At 37.2% G+C, this 16,501-nt stretch overlaps 1 long non-coding RNA gene across 1 annotated transcript in view; it reads left to right on the forward strand.

Annotated features, from left to right (window-relative positions):
- LOC105704638 (uncharacterized) overlaps positions 1–10,698 on the forward strand; it is a 125,294-nt gene extending 114,596 nt beyond the window's left edge. Inside the window, exon 3 of the long non-coding RNA XR_001104497.3 lies at positions 10,294–10,698. This is a non-coding gene — a long non-coding RNA (uncharacterized LOC105704638). The remainder of the gene's footprint in view (positions 1–10,293) is intronic.
- The last annotated feature ends 5,803 nt before the right edge of the window (positions 10,699–16,501 follow it).

Here is a 16,501-nt window from a genome sequence, read left to right on the forward strand (position 1 = left end):
CCTGCTTCCGCTTTCCCTTCTGCCATGATTGTAAGTTTCCTGAGCTCCCCCAGCCATGCAGAACTGTGAGTTGATTAAACCTCCTTTGTTTAAAAATTATCCAGTCTTGGGTAGTATCTTTATGGCAGTGATGACATGTTTGACATGATTTCTTTTGAAAATCTGGGTAATCTTTTTCAGATAAATGGATGATTAATTTTCTGTGATTGTAGAAGGATTAATGAAGTATGGAGGCTGTGATGTATAGCAGAGAATCTAGCTTCGAAGCTAGAAGGTTCTGGGTTTGAATTTGTAGGTCTGTCTTCACACTCTGATCTTGACCAAATTGCTACATCTTTTTGAAGATAAATGCTGCATCTAAAAAATGGGAATAATAATTCCTACCTTTTAAAATAGCTATAAGAAATACTGTTAAATAAAGGGTAAGAAATACTGTTAAATAAAGCTATTCACATAACGCATTGCACAGAATACTTGCTCAATAAATGGCAAGTAGTATTATAATAAGAAAATGTGAATGTGAGTGGAATGCAATATGCATTGTACTATTTGGTGCATGATGAAAATTCTTGATTTAGTTAAACCAAAGTGGTAGAGTAAACCCATTAAATTAAGAAAGTACATCAAAAGCAAATTTTTTTGATTTCATATTTTAAATTGACAAATAATAATTGTACATATTCATGAAATACACAGTGATATTTCAATACACAAATGTGTAGTGATCAGATCAGGGTAATTAGCATACTAATCATCTCAAACATGTATAATTTCTTTGTGCTGGGGACATTCAATATCTTCCTTCTAGCTATTTAAAACTATATAATGTATTATTGTTAACTATATTCATCTTACAGTGCTATAAAGCACTAGGACTTCCTCCTCCTATCTAGCTATAATTTTGTATCCTTTAATGAATTTCTCCCTATCCCTTTCTCCTTCCCTTCTCAGCCTTTAGTATCCTCTGATTTACTTTTTACTTCTATGGGATCAATTTATTTTAGTTTCTGCAGATGAGTGAGAACATTCAGTGTTCAACTTTCTGTTCCCGGCTTATTTCACTTAATGTCCTCCAGTTCCATTCATGTTACTATGAATAACAAAATTTCATTTTTTTAATGGACGAATACTATTCCATTCATCTATATTGTTGGACACCTAGGTTGATTCCATATCTTGGCTATTCTGAATAGTGCTGCAATCAACATGAGGGTGCAGCTGTCTCTTGATATAAAGATTTTTTTTCTTTGAATAAGTTACCAGTAGTGGGATTGCTGGATCATATGGTAGTTCTATTTTTTTGTTTTTCTGAGGGACTTTCATACTGTTCTCCATAGTGGCCGTACTAGTTTGTATTTCTACCAACATTGTGTAAGCGTTTCTCTTTCTCTGCAATCTAGCCAGCATTTCTTATTTTTTGTCTTTTTGATAATAACCATTCTAACTGGAGTAAAATGTGCCTCATTATGGTTTTGATTTGCATTTCCCTGATGATTAGTGATGTTGAGCACTTTTTCGTATATTTGTTGTTCATTTCTATGTCTTCTTTTGAGAAATGTCTGTTGTGATCTTTGGCCATATTAAAAATTGGGTTGTTTGTTTTCTTGCTGCTGAGATGTTTCAGTTCCTTGGATATTCTGGATATTAATCCCCTGTTGGATAAGCAGTATGCAAATATGTTCTCCCATTCTATAGGTTGTCTTTTCACTCTGTTGATTATTACCTTTGCTGTGCGGAAGCTTTTTAGTTTTATAAAATCCCATTTGTTTATTTTTGCTTATATTGCCTGTGCTTTTGAAGTCTTATTAATAAAGTCTTTTACCAGACCAATGCCCTGAAGCATTTCCCCTATGTTTTTTGTTTTCTAGTATTTTTATTATTTCAGGTCATACAGTTAGATCTTTGATCCATTTTGAGTTGGTTTTGTATAGGGTGAGAAATAAGGGTCTAGTTTCATTCTTCTGCATATGGATATCCAGTTTTCCCAGCACTGCTTATTGAAGATTGTCCTTTCCCCAAGGAGTGTTCTTGGTACTTTTGTCAAAAATCAGTTGAATGTAGATATGTGGATTAATTTTGGGGCTCTCTACTCTGTTACATTGGTCTACATGTCTGTTTTTATGCCAGCACCATTTGTTTTAGTTACTACAACTTTGTAGTATATTGATATTTTGAGGTCTGGTAGTTTGATGGCTCCAGCTTTGTTCTTTTTGCTCAGATTGTAAAAGTAACTTTTTAATTGTCCACTGTTTTAAGTTCACATTAACCAGTAATCAGTAGCCTTCTAAATAGGTTTTTGCTTAATGAAAACAGCAGCAAAACATTGCTACTTAGATTCTTACTCTGTGCTCAACTTTTGCTATATCCTGAGGAGCACAACCCTGGCTCCAAAGGAGGGAGAAGGAGTTTCCCAATGGACTACCTAGCAGTCATGAATAGACAATTACCCTTTGAGCAAATGAAAAGCCAATCCTCCTTCTGCCATAAAGGACAGAAGGACAGTATACATTGCTTTAAGGTGACCAGACAACAGCAGTTTTGGAGAACATGACTTCAGTTCTCTAAGCTTTAATTTTATCATTGGTACAACAAGAAGGCTTGGTGCTTTTAGCCTCTGAGGCCTTTTCTTATTCCAATATTCTGTGGTTTCCAGCCATTTCCTTGCTGAATTCAAGAAGGTCAGATTTTCTTTCCAAACACCCATTTTCATTACTCAAACCAAATTTTATTCTTTGCTCTCTGAGGCAAGAAAACTGGTTTGTTCTTTATTGTCTCTTTCCTAGTATCTATTTCAGTGCTAGAAATTTACAGATGTTTAGTAATAAGGAGAAGGTGTCAAAGGAACCAAATAATATACAGTTGATCCTTAAATAATACAGGGGTTAGAGGCATGAACCACCACCTCCATTTAGTAAAAAATTTGAGGAGTTTTGACTCCTCAAAAACTTAACTACCAATAGCTTACTGTTGACTGGAAACCTTACCAATTACATAAACAGTCAGTGAAGACATATATTTTGTGTTTTATGTATTATATGTTTCTTGCAATAAAGAAAGTTAGAGATAAGAAAATGTTATTAAGAAAGTCATAATGAAGAGAAAATAAATTAAGTATTCATTAAGTGGAAGTGGAACATTTTAATGGTCTTCATCCTCATTGTCTTCATGTTGTGTAGGCTGAGGAGGAGGAGGAAGATGGGGGGTTGGTCTTACTGACTTGGGGTAGCAGAGATGGAAAGAAATCCACTTATAAGTGGACCCATGCAGTTCAAACCCATGTTGTTCAAGGTTCAACTGTAACTCAGTATTAACTAGAATAAAAGATACTGAAATAGGACCCTCACATTGGGATTTTATTGCCTTGCATGGAGATAGCCTTTATATATCTTGAGGCAGAATGAATTTTAGGGGCCATGCTATATTGTCTATTCTACCCACAAACAATGACTTGAAGCTGCATGGTTTCCAGGCATGATTTAATGATTTGGCCATTATCCAACCAATACTTACTCCTCTATGACCTCATGATTGGAAGGGCAATGGTTTAGCCTTTATTACTTCAACTGAAAACAATGTAAAAATCTAGCATATGACTACATGTCTCCCTAACTGTTCATAACATTTCCAGGCAAAAAACCAAAGCAAAGTATTATGACACCCCACAATTTCAACATTTGGGTTCTCAATGCTAATACCAAACAATAGAAGGGTGGTTTGATAAGTCATTTCACAGTTCATTTTCAAAATTTTCCATTAGCATGGGAAAATCCAAAGTCTGCCATTACCACAAAGCTGTATTAAAAGTCAAGTTATATCTATGCACCTGTTAAATAATAATTAAGAAAAAAAATGTCTGCAATGTATTAACTCCCTTTGCAGTGGAAAGTAATCGGTCATGGGAGATTATCATCAGCCAACACTTGAATTTCAGACATATAACCTCTGCAGAAAGTTTAAAAACAATTAGAAGAATGCTATCACCTGCTTTTTACAAAAGTTATGCAAGAAATGTCAGGGGACACACATTTATCTCCTAGAATATTCACCTGTTTCCCCATCTTCCTGCTGTTAGTTTGGCTGATAGCTGCAATTATTCAGATAGTGAGAATTCATCACATCGTGTTCTTTGACAAAAGTCATGCTAGGAAATTATTTTCTAATCATTGGAGATTGTTTGAAATACCGTTGGCTATGGGGGACTCATTTAGCACTCAAATTGCATTTAAATCAGTCATTCCTCCACTACTTGTTTGTCTTTTACCTTATTTTCAATAAAAAACAAAGCGTCCTCTGTCCAACCCCCACCACCACCATGCTTTTTTTAAAAGTTCTCTACTGTGACAACTGCATAACCCATATGGCAGCAAGGTTCTGACTCCTGCACTTGCTGGCTGTGCTGTCCCTGAAGCTCTGCACTGTGAACTCAACCCAAGATCTTCATTGTCTCCATAGCAACTGAGGCAACCTTGAACAGGTTACCATCAAGACAACAGAGGAGCTACAGGTCCTGGCATTTCCTTTTGGCAAATGGGATTGAGGACAGATATGTTGTTTAATAGATACACGGTGCTTAAACCAGTTCCTCTAAATTCCTGAAAAACCAAGTAAAATGTCTGCATATCAGGAGTATTTGGTTTTGAGAGGCACTCAGTGAAGAATCCCTTAATAAATCAGACACCTCGATTCTCCCAACAATTTCTTTTAGTATATACTACATTAAATACGAGCACAGTACACCTGTAGCGATCTTATCCAGTTCCATTCTGCTAAGTCCTAGTGGTTAAAGATAGACTCTGTAATTGTAGAAGAAAAATAATTTTCCACTGATTTCGTTCTGATTGTTGCAAATGGTATATGGCTATCAAAGCCTTCATGTCTATCAATGTTTTGCTTCTCCCTGAATCTCTGATTGTAGTTTGTGTCTGGTATGGAACTTTCTGTTCATTCTTCTTTTGGATTATAAGTGAGAAGTCAACATAATGAGGTTTTCATATCCATTTTTCAAATAATTTAGTGTCAGTTAGACATTATTTAATAGGAGGAAGCTCTCCAGAATTATGCATACAATTGCATTATAACCCTACCATTGCCAGGGACCTGATTTGGATCAAATTTTCCAAATTGGAAAATTTGGACATTTTCCGGTACATCCTGTGTTTCAGGCTCCCCTAAGGGGCCTCTTGAAGCTTTGACCCCACCAGCCCTGTGAACTAGGGAGAATTGGTTGTCAACTAATGCCCCTTGGTGTGTGGTTGTCTGCACAGTGGTCTATATGGTTCACGTGATTTTTTAGTACCCCTTTCTCCTTTGTTGGTACCTGTGCCATATGATGGTTAAGTATTTTGAATATCATACCTGGAAAGAGGTATTATTATCACTCTTTCATAGAATGTGAAGAAAAACCTAAACTTACAGAAAAAGACTCTTCTACAAAGTTACCTTCTTATAATGACTAAACTGTATAGATTCACTTTTTGGATTCAGTTAGCAGGGATGCTTCAGTTATACCTTTTGAGAACCACATTGCCTTAAAAAAACTTATGTAACTTTTACCTCTTTCCTCAACATTTAAGGATGAAGATGCTTTTTGTATTTTCACATGAATACAACCCTCAGACTTTCTACTGGAAATTACTATATATATATATATAGTAATTTCCAGTAGAATGGATATATATATATCCATTTTCTCTTCGTTGATTGTTGTGTGGTTACATTTAGAAGCAATTTAAGAAGATTTGTGATAAGGAAGAAAAACCCTGAGCTATTGATCAAATGTCCAGGTGAGGGATGGTTATAATAGTGACAGATGGATAATCAATATAATTCAGACTCACAGAATGAGTGAGTCTGGGCAAAGATATTGAGCAAAGATATTTGCTACATCTCCATTTGCTGAAAGGCTGAATGAGTAAAGTTAGAGAATGTAAAATGATCTTTTGATTTAAAGGAAGAATGGACTTCATTGTCTCATTGAGAACACACTCAGTATGGTTCAATTTACAAATTTAGATTGTGGTTTGATCATTTCATTTTAAAAGCACAATAGTACTTGGAGAGTCCATGCTAACCACTTTCTCCATGCCTGACAAATACATAAAAATGTGTAATAAATCCACTTGCTCTGAGATGGAAAAGAATGTGCAAATCACTGGTATTTTTAGAATATCATTATACTTCCAACTCCTCGTGTGTTCTCATCAAGTGAGCACAATTCACAATGTTAAGGCAATTTTAAAAAAAAGTATTTTTTGATAGAACCACATTTGAGATGGAATCTATAAAAATATGTTCAAAATGAGAGTTACTGGCTCCGAAATTATAGAACTAGGGTTTACATAGTAAAAACCACCCTCAAACCTCTAATATTGATTTGAATCCCTTCAGCATTGTCTTATAATGCATGTTAGTCATTTGCCATGCATGACGATTCTTTTACTATCTGCCAATTGTCATTTCTAAAGAGTGGGAAAGACAGCCTGGCATTTGACTCTGGAAATAAACAATTTAGAAAACTTAAGGGAAAAACTGACTTAGGAATGAAATATTCATGTATGTTTTTATTGCTCATTACTTTAAACCATTCCTTGGATGCAAATGTTAACTTGCTGATTCGTGATTCTAGTTGCCTTCTCTAAAAACGAGCAAGCAAAAACGTAATTGGTGATGAAGTTTAGCAGCAAAGAAAAATCTATTCTTCACCCTCCCATATTTACTGACTCTCTCAAGAGAATAGAAATTGAGGAATCAGATAAGCTTTGGGAAAAAACAATTGTTGAAATGTGTATTGGTGGACTTATTTGCATATATATATATATTATTTTGGAATGGGACTTGCAGGAAATTATACACTGCTAAAAGTGACCTACAGAGAGCATCTAGAAAAAGTTCACTTTAATAATCAATGCAAGGCAAGTAAACTCTATTGAAAAAAAATAGGAGTGGATCACAGATGGGTAAAAGTACCCAGATAGAGAAACAGTCAGTGGAAAGTTGAGACTCTCAGTAGCAACATTGTAAACTGCAGTCAAAAACTTTTGGTTGTGAAGAAACTGAACTAAGACAGAAGCTGACATTCCCTGCTGTGGTCACTGGGGATCCTAGTCAACCAGAAGGCTAGGAAGTCAGTGGAAAGATGGCAGGTCATAACTCTGAACTCTCAGCAATCCATCCCTCAAGAAGACCTGGATAACGAATCCTGTTCAAGTGTATACAAGTTTATTAGTTTATAAATCTGAAACATTTTTTGCTTTGTGGATTTCTGTTTTGGTCTTTCAAATGCATCATTGTGGGTGTTTTTTTGTTGTTGTTGACAATAGAAAACTTTGTCAAGTTAAATGTGGCATAATGTTGTACAGGAGATGTATAGAATTTGTTTCTTTCGTATAACTAAAACTTTATGTTTATTGAATAGCAATTCTCCATTTCTTTTCTGCCAAATTATGAGGAACCATCATTCAACTTTCTGTTTCTATGAGTTTGGCTACTTTAGAGACCTCATGTAAGTGCATTGTGCAGTCTTTGTTCTTCTGTGACTGGCCATTTCATTTAGCATAGTGTCCTACAGGTTCATCCGTGCTATCACAGATGGCAGAATTTTCTTCGTTTCTAAGGCTGTATAATATTTCATTGTATGCATATGCCACATTTTTATTATCATTCATCCGTTGATGGATATTCAAGTTGTTTCCATATCTTGGCTATTGTGAATAATGCAATAAATATGGGAGTGCACATATCTCTTTGGGATCTTGACTTCAATTCTTTTGGATATGTACACAGAGGTGGGATTACTGGAGCACATTTTCAATTTTTTGAGGAAACTCCATACTGTTTTCCATAGTGGCTGCATCATTTTACATTCCCATTTCCATGCACGAGAGTTCCAATTTCTCCATATTTTGATAACATGTATTATTGCTGTTTTTGTTTTGTTTTGAAATGGAGTCTCACTTTGTTGCCCAGGAGGGACGGCAGTGGCATGATCTTGGCTCACTGCAACCTCCGCCTCCCATGTTCAAGCGATTCTCCTGCCTTAGCTTCCCAAGTAGCTGGGACTACAGGTGTGCGCCACCACACCCAGCTAATTTTTGTATTTTTAGTAGAAGCAGGGTTTCACAATGTTTCTCAAACTCCTGGTCTCAAACTCCTGGACTCAAGTGATCTGCCCACCTCAGTCTCCCAAAGTTCTAGGATTACAGGCGTGAACCACCACACCTGGCCTGTGGTTTGTTTTTTGAAAATAGCCATCCTAACAGGTGTAAGGTGATATCTCATTGTGGTTTTGATTTGCATTTCCCTGATGACTAGTGATGTTGAGCTCCTTTTCATATACCTGTTATCCATTTGTATATCTTTTTTAGAGAAATGTCTATTTAGGTCTTTGCTCATTTTAAAATCAGGTTATTTTTTCTTTTTTGCTACTGAGTTGTAGACGTTTCTTATATATTTTAGATAGATATTAACTTCTTATCAGATATGTGATTTGCAGATTTTTTTTTTACATTTCTTAGGTTGCCTTTTCACTCCACTGATTGTTTCCTTTGCTGTGAGGAGGATTTTTAGTTTGGCAGAGTCTGGCCTATTTTTGTTGTTGTTGTTATGCTTTTGGTGTCATAGCCAAGAAATCATTGCCTAGATCACTGTCATGAAGCTTCCCCCCATACATTCTTCTAGAAGTTTTAAAGATTTAGGTCTTACATTTAAATTTCTAATATGTTTTGAGTTGATTTTTGGGTATGCTGTAAGATGAGGGTCCAATTTAATTCTTTTGCATGTGGATATTCAGTTTCCCCAACACCATTTGTTGAAGAGATCTGTTAAGTTTTTCAAAGCAGAAATAAAGGAGTAATTATAACACCAAGACTCTTTGGCTAATGATTTTGCTGGCTATATTATGCTGTTTCCATTCGAGCAGCATGCGAGGAAACTTCAATTACAAGTGCACACACATGCATTTGTTCATACACAAGCACACAACACACATGCAAACTCTGGAGGCAACCTGTAATATACGCCCATAGCTGCTGGGACAGCCTCAAGTTGCTATTTCCAAAGCCATAGACCTTCTTTCTCCTTGCAGATGATCAAGTTTTCTTCCTCTTGTTTTTGCAGATTTTATCATTCCTTAAATCTGGGGATTCTTCTTCCCCCAGCTTTATTATACAATAGGACAAAGAAGCTAATAATGTCTATTTCCTTGCAGTGCCAAACTGCCCAGACACATACATAGACATTTTTTTGTTTCAGGTTTGTATTCTAGTAACTATAGGAATTTTTAAAATTTGATAAAACATCACAGAACTTTCCAGTTTTTCTTAATGTCATCAGTTATTAGTTTCCTTGGGTTTCACTTGTGGTTTCTTCCTTAGGGTGCTTTGTGGAAATAGTCAATTTTCCCATTTTATTACCCAGAGGTTATGGTTCCTCACAGGTACTTTTCCTTCTAATTCCCTTTTAGTCGTAACTAAAAAATAAACGTGCAAAAATTAACAATAGCTATCCCAATATTTTAAGTGGGAATTTGTATCTCAAGATTCCAGATTATGTTATCTTTTGTGGTTGTCATTGGGTCATTAGATCACAGATATTCTAGTTCTTCTCTTTTTCTGGGTACATGGCAAGATGTTAGGTATGACCGTATGACATGATTTGGCCAATGAAATTGATTGGAAGAAACATGACTTACATCTGGTTAACTTCAAGGCGGTGAACAATTCATTACAATTCTTTCCCCTCACTCAAGTGATCATAAAAATACCTACTGTTTTGGAGTCTGGGTTGAGGTACTGGATTCCCAAGGGACCTAGTAGAGCTTACTGTGTATGGGTCAGGGAACATGAGTAAATAATAAACTGCCCTATTAGGCCATTGGAATTTTAGGATTATTTGTTATACAGCATAACTAGCCAATTGGACTAATGTAGAATTCTGTGGAACCTCTCCGTTCCTGTAGAGGATGCTGTAGGGTACTGCTCAGATCACTTTTCAGGGCTGAGATACTCATTTCCACAACTGTTTGGAATATTGATAGCTAGTGGACCATAGCTGCCTCCTTCTCTAGGAAATACATGTGGGGAAGAGAGATGCCTTATTTAAATCTTCTCCCCTTCCGAAGAACAGCCTATACCCAATTAGTGGCATTTAGGGGGTAGAAATATGCAATTCCTTTACCTTAATTTAGAACAACTCAAAAGGGCTGTTCCAGCTCCAGAATTTCCCATTGGGTCAGCTGAGGCCTTGAGTGTACCTATATCATAGTCCAATTTTTTCATTTTCCTCACTTTCCCACAGGTCTTCATCCTGAGAGCATAACTGATTAGACATCCTGCATGCAAATTGCCATCTCAGAGTCTATCATCCAGACAAACTGAACTAAGAAAGTCCCATGTAAGAACTGTCAAATTTAGTCATTTTTCTTCACACTGGCTAATGGTAAAAGCATTGTGTAAAGAAAGCCTAATTTCACCTAATATACTAAATAATTACATTGATCTTATATGACATAGATAAGATTAAACGTCATGGTATACAATGGCTGAGAGCAATATTCTTTTTCTAAATGATACCATCACCTGGCATGGAACATTCTGGTCCTCAGTGGAGCCACAGCAACAGACCAAGGTAAGTGGTCATGCTATTTCATTGTACAAAGTAAGCTGCTCTGTAAATGGAGCTCAAAAAGAAGGGACAGGTTTAAAATAGAATAAGGGGAATTCTGAGTGTGATGCAAAGAAGAATTTTTCAATGGACCTAAATCATGAACTTTGCAAGAGCTTTGTTATGGGAACTCTTGAAATTGCATTTCTTTGGAACATTAAAACTTAAGAAAAAATACCATCTGTGCTAAGTGGTGGAGTTGCATTACTCTCTGAAAACAAAGAAAAAAACACAATAGTTGGCCTTCTAAGGACACTTCCAGAATTAGAATATCAGTTGAATGGTGACCTGTCCATTATTCCACATTTCTTTAGAAATGTATTTCAGCTTAAATCAATGAGAAGGACTTCCATTAGAAAATGAATTACAGCTGAAATTCCTGGAATGACTCTTCTCTGTTTTTCACCCTATTACCTCTGAAAACCAGCAGATAACTTATTGCCATAAACTGTGAAGAAATTCCACTAATTTCATCTGATAGAACTAGCTAGAACATTATAGGTCTCTTGGTCAACATGAATGTAGGTGCAAAGATCTCTCTTCCATCACTTCCCTTCTCTTAGGTCAGAAACAGGGTCTCTAAATATATGCAATTTTTATTTATTAATTTTTCCTCAATAAAGAAAATAATAGGCCGGGCGAGGTGGCTCATGCCTGTAATCCCAGCACTTTGGGAGGCCGAGGCGGGTGGATCACAAGGTCAAGAGATCAAGACCATCCTGGTCAACATGGTGAAACCCTGTCTCTACTAATAATATAAAAAACTAGCCGGGCATGGTGGCGCGTGCCTGTAATCCCAGCTACTCAGGAGGCTGAGGCAGGAGAATTGCCTGAACCCAGGAGGCGGAGATTGTGGTGAGCCAAGATCGCGCCATTGCACTCCAGCCTGGGTAACAAGAGCGAAACTTCGTCTCAAAAAAAAAAAAAAAAAAGAAAAAAAAGAAAAAAAGAAAATAATAAAGGCAGGGTCTCCAAAGCAAAGATGGAACCATACCTTTTTAAGGTAGCTGTTGTAAGTCCCCACATTTTTGTCTGAAAACAGCATCTTGTAAATATTTGGCAGGAAGAGGGCTGGGTGGAGCTGGTGGCTGCATGCAATATCCTGGGATGGATAGTCTGCATAAACCAAATAGAAATGCATCTAGAGAATTGCAGCTCTTCGTGGACTCCTTTGGAATGGAGTATGGACACTCTGGCATTGGAAAACTAGGAAGATCTCATTTCAGTGTATCAGGCAAATGGCAAATGATAAATGAGAACTTGCTATACATTGGGGTTCAAACCAGGAGCTATGTGTATCAGTCAGTTGGTCTTAATAGAAGGATGGAATCTGAAAACCATTCCCAATGGATATAAAGATGAGTGTGATCTATGCACCTGTTTGTGGGCAGAAAGCCACAGATGGGTAAGTCCTTTTTTACACGACCAGAAAACAAAAACAAAAACAAAACAAAACAAATGTAGATGCTGTGGGGAAACCTGCAGAATTAGAAAACAATATCATTCTGAAACCTCAGAGGAAGAGTGAACCTCTAATAGGAATCAAATCAAGAAATGTAAAAGAATTCTAGAAAACTATTTAGACCCAAAAAATGATGTAAGGCAATAAGCCAGAGAATAAAGTCATAAGAGGAAAATAGGGTAAGATAAAAAACAATAACAAAACCAAAGGATAACATGAGGAAACAAGATGTGTGAGATAAGAAGGAATACAAGAAAACTAAAAATGTAATAGCAGTATTAAAATGGGCATCAGAGGTAGTTAAGATTGTTTTGAGGGAAAAAAAGGAAAAAACACAAAACTGAAAAATGCCTTTAGTTTATGAAAAGTCCTAAGAAAATGGATTGACATCTTATGCACTTAAGGAGAAAAAACAATTTATCTACAAGGCATTAAAAATTCAGTGGAATTTCCATCTCTATTTACAGCTCAGTTCTCCCTTTCCTTCTTTAGGTAATGTGGCCCTTCATTTATTTTAGGAGCTCTTTTGCCTGGTGTTATCAATCAAATGAAACTGTCACTTGTCAAGACTGACCATGGGATTCAGGCTCACCAGTTAGGAAGCCCATTCTCTGAACAGAGTTGAGCACATGACTCAAGCCAGACCAATGACATTGAGTTAATAATTCTTCTTCTTTTTTGGTTATGTTAAGTGGATTGGGTTTTATTGCTTGTAACTGAAATAAACTCACATAATCTCAGCCTCTCCTCTGAAAACATGAGTATCAGAAGATAATGGAGAAGCATCTTCGAGATTTTCAAGAGGAAAAGTGTTATAGGAAGGGCATCATTAGATATATAGACACCCAGAAAATATGTCCCCCACAGATTCTTCCTGAACAAATGTTTGATGTCTTAGTTCAGTTTATGTGTATTGATTGAAACTGAAGAACTTGGTCTGGTTGACTTGTTGCTTTCCATCTACTTTGAGGAGGCTTGGATTATCTGCTGTGTCCACAGCCCTCTTGGAGATGGTCAGAAGTGGTTATACTTGTTATAATATGAGCCCATGACACCAGTCAATATCTTCAGAACCAAGGAAGGGGAATTAACACAAGAGAAACATTCTATGCTTGATTTACATCTCTGCCCATAAGCAGCCCTCTCAACTGGGTGTTAACAGGCTTACTGATGAGATATTGTCGAGAAATTTAAGTCTGATACACTCGGAAAGAGTAGGCAGAAACAGAGAAAGCAGAAACCACGGAGTCATAGAAGACAGGCAGCCACCAGGACAGTTGATGAAAAGGCAGAGAAACCTATTTTGAAATGCTTGAAGGTGAAAAGGGAATTTATTCTTTCACAACTGAAAAGTTCAGGAGAATTCTAGTTTTAGGCACACTGCATCCAGAGGTACCAATAATGTCATCTTTGTCACTCTCTGTTCTGTCTTGTGTGTCAGTGTAGTTCCCAGGTACAGTTTCCCCAGCCTTTATTCTCTAAATTCTAAGTCTGCAGGAAAAAAGATAGCTTCTCATTTCTAAGAGTTTCAGCAAAAGTCCCTGCAGAATGCTACTCTGCCTCAGACACACCCATCCTTGGACCAACTGTGATTTCTGGGGAAGTTGCACTCTGCATAAACAGGTTTGGATGGAGGATACCAGCTGAAGCGCATCCTTCCCCATGGCCTGGGGACAGGAGAGATCAGAAGGGAGCTGTTCCCACAAGATGAGCAATGGATATCCAATAGGCAAACACTAATGAACCCCTGGACACCTTCCATAAACCTAAGACATAGGGTAGAGAGATGAAGTGTGGAAAGGTGTTGATAGGAATATTAGAAGCAGATAAAGAGAGTGTCTGAATCATTAACCTAAGCTTTACAGGAGGAAGCACTGCACACCTTTGAGCACATGTTGATTTAAGCTGGTTGACTGGGAAGATCGCATTTCTTGGTAGCCAATAGCAGGATCTCTCCACCTCAGCACTACAGACGTTTGGGGCAGGATCATTCTTTGCTGTACAGGGCTGTCCTGTGTACTGTACAGTGTTGAACAGCATCCCTGGGCTTCCACCTACTAGAGGCCAGTGGCATGCCTTCCCCAGTGGTGACAGTGAAAAACGTCTCTGGACATTGCCAAATGTCGCCTAGGGGGGGAAATTTATTCCAGGTTGAGGACCACTGCTTTATATCTACAAGCAGGATAACTGGGGTGTGTGACTGTTTTTTAATTGTATCTTGGCTTTAGTCTTTTTGACTTCCCCATGTATCATTTCAATAAGCCCGGCCAACTGTGGTCACCCTTGTGGTATCTCAGCTGCATCTTGAAAATTATATTTAGTGACAGGTTTTATTCAGTGTTCTTTTCTTTGAACAGGGAAGTACTCTGGAATACCTATATTGGATGTGATCAATATTCAAGTCTTTATTACATCACCTTCCTTCAAGACCCAGTGAATTCCTATGGACTATTTCTACATATTTGAGATTATTCTGCATTTACTGATTTTGGCCACTTTATTTTCTTTGAGATGGAGTCTTGCACTGTCACCCAGGCTGGAGTGCAGTGGCATGATCTCGACTCACTGCAACCTCTGCCTCCTGGACTCAAGCAATCCTCTCACCTCAGTCTCCTGAGTAGCTAGGATTACAGGCATGCACCACCACACCAAGCTAGTTTTGTTTGTTTGTTTGTTTTTAATGTTTAGTAGAGATCGGGTTTTGCCATGTTGAACTCCTGACCTTAAGGGATCTGCCCACCTCAGCCTTCCAAAGTGCTAGGATTACAGGTGTGAACCCCTGTGCCTGGCCTGATTTTGGCTATTTCTTTTTTGGGGGGAATATAAAAAAAAGTAACAGTAAACATATGTTATTTATAAAATTATAGGTGCTGATTTTTAGAAATATGTGCAATTTTGAATATGTCATGTGATTATCACACATAAAATATTCACAGCAAAAATCAACTATATCCAAGCACTAACAGTGTGAGTGTTTATTATCACTATTTTTGTACTTTTTGGTATTTTTCTTCCAAAATAAATTTGTTACTCAAAAAACAAAATAGGATAACTGAAGAAGGGAAATGGCCACCCAGGTGATATCTGAAAATGCCCAGTTGAGGAGCAGACCTGGATTTTTGGCCACATGGCTTGTTAGGGGAGGCCTAGCTTTCTCTGTGCACCTGGAGGAAATGAAGGTGATAGAGTCTCCTTGGCAAAGAGACATGCATCAGGGCTTTGATGAACATGAGTCTCCTTGCCTTGTCTCTGCTGGTTAATGAGGAGACGCTGCCATCTTTCTTCAATTTCTTTGTTGTGAGCACTGCCCAGGGATGGTGTATCATTACCCATATATATGAGTGAGTTAGTTACACTGTGGTCTTTTCCTAAACTATTCTAAGTTCAGTTATCATCATAGAAAGCCAACACTCTGGGATATTTTGCTGCAGTATTTCTAGTATAAAGAACCTTAATTAATTAACAACTGCTTGAGTATTTACACACTTTCTTTATCCCATACCACATGTTTTTTGTTTTGTTTTGTTTTTTCCAAATAGTATGACAGAGCCTTGCCCTCAAGTCAAGGAACTTAATCTTATTGGGATGACAGACCAATATAAATTACATAGGATAGCGTCAGTCATACAAATGACCATGTAGTTGAACCTTATAGCTTATTCCAAACTCTAGACATTATGACAGTCTAGAGGAAGAAATGTGACAATGCTAAAAGTGAAATTCAAATATAATATAACTTTAGTTAAGGAAGAGAGAAATAACGATGGGAATGTGGACACCACAGTCATCTGGGAAACTCTAGATACATATCCAGAGAAACCAAGTGAAAGTCCACACCTGTGTGTTTGCTTTTATTTTGTAATACTTTGCAGACAAAGTTTGTTGCTTGGACATCAGCTGTTCCTGTCCTGGGGCTCAAGCAGGAGAGGTAAGTTTTGTGCAGGTCTGAATGGATGGGCTACTCAGCCTCCCACTATGGCTTCTGACACTTTCCACACTGTGAATATGATCAGATTTAATGAATCAGAAACTAAATGAAAAATCAGTTTTGTGGCTAATGAGCATTTCAAATGATATGCACTTTTTATGGATTTGATGATCTTTGCATAATTACTGACAACTCAAATCCTAAGGACTCAAGGAAAATGAAATTCTCTCTTCAAGTTGATTAAAAAAAAACATAATGTAGCTCCTAAGTCACACATTGCAAAGCCTTGTATTGTGAATGCAACGATGCTTGTAATTGACCAATAATTGCTTAGTCATGACAACTAGATCTATGTCTATAAGGCTGGCAAGAAACTACTAAAATGGGTTTATGTACTAAAAAATGATTTGATTGATTTTTAGTCTCCCCTTTAGTATAGCTTCTTTCTACTC

This window comes from Aotus nancymaae, unplaced genomic scaffold (assembly GCF_030222135.1).
Source record: "Aotus nancymaae isolate 86718 unplaced genomic scaffold, 86718_ANA_hifiasm-v0.15.2.pri h1tg000058l, whole genome shotgun sequence".
Lineage (NCBI taxonomy): Eukaryota > Metazoa > Chordata > Mammalia > Primates > Aotidae > Aotus > Aotus nancymaae.